Raw genomic sequence first — 1074 nt, forward strand, 5'->3', positions numbered from 1 at the left:
TGCCCTCCTGCCACCACTGCTGACGAGCGATGTTTCCTGAAGTGTAAACCTGTAGAGATGCCCACTGTGCCGGCGACTGAGAGCCCGCTGGAGAGCTGTAGCTGCATTATTGTCTCCAATACTGTAGGTTGTGAAAGGATTTTTTTGTACAAGGCCTCAGAGAATCTATTTCATCCCCAAAATGAGGCATTCATTCAAAGGAAGAAGAATTTGCACCGCTTATCATATCGTATGTTTCTCCCTCCTCCTCCCTTTTTATGCATCCCACTAGAGATGGACCTAAACCAAAACTGCATGTACAAAAAACCCAGAATTCTACCCGAACTTCACGGCGGAATAGAATAAAACCCCAAATGCTGACCAAACTCCTTGGCTGTGAAATGTCAGGTCAGACTCCAGGGGCTGAAATTGGGAAGCTGTTTCTGAATCCCATATCTGAAGCTGTGTTGTTCCCACATTAAGGTTGCCAACTGCTGGCACATGATTATTGCATTGTTCAGTGTTCTTCAGGAACTAGCCCTGCTCCTGGATGGATAAGATAAAAATCTCCTCTAAGCCTCCTAGTTCTAGAAAAAAAAGCTTGAAAAACTTGTTCCAGTATGTGCCTTGGAGGATCAGAAACTAGAAGGGAGAAGAAGGGAATACAGAATTTGCTTGTGACTATTAAGCCAGTTCTGTGGATCTTGTCCATCTGGGACTTGGTCATACTGTTGCCTTATGATCTTTTCCCAGGAACAGACTGAGAGGCTGAACATGAGGTTCTGGACTTCTGTTTCAATGTGAGTCTCTATGAAAGACGCCTTCCAGTGTATAGGAATGGGGTCCTGCAAGGAACACAAAGGGAATATGCTGATTTTCCAAAGGAAACAAAGACTTTGAGGAAAGGAGGCCTTGATTGTTCCCTAGAACATTGTCCATGTCTGATTGTTCAAGGAGAATTGCTGGTACCATCCCAGTAGCACTAGTTTATTTGCATGCTAGTGGTCCACACTGTCTTGTGGAAATTGCTGCCATAACCAATTACACCAGGTGCCTGCACGCAGCTCACGTGGTCTGAATACCAAGTGCCATGTT

Source organism: Crocodylus siamensis, chromosome 12, assembly GCF_052110815.1.
Source record: "Crocodylus siamensis isolate JL-2025a chromosome 12, ASM5211081v1, whole genome shotgun sequence".
NCBI lineage: Eukaryota > Metazoa > Chordata > Crocodylia > Crocodylidae > Crocodylus > Crocodylus siamensis.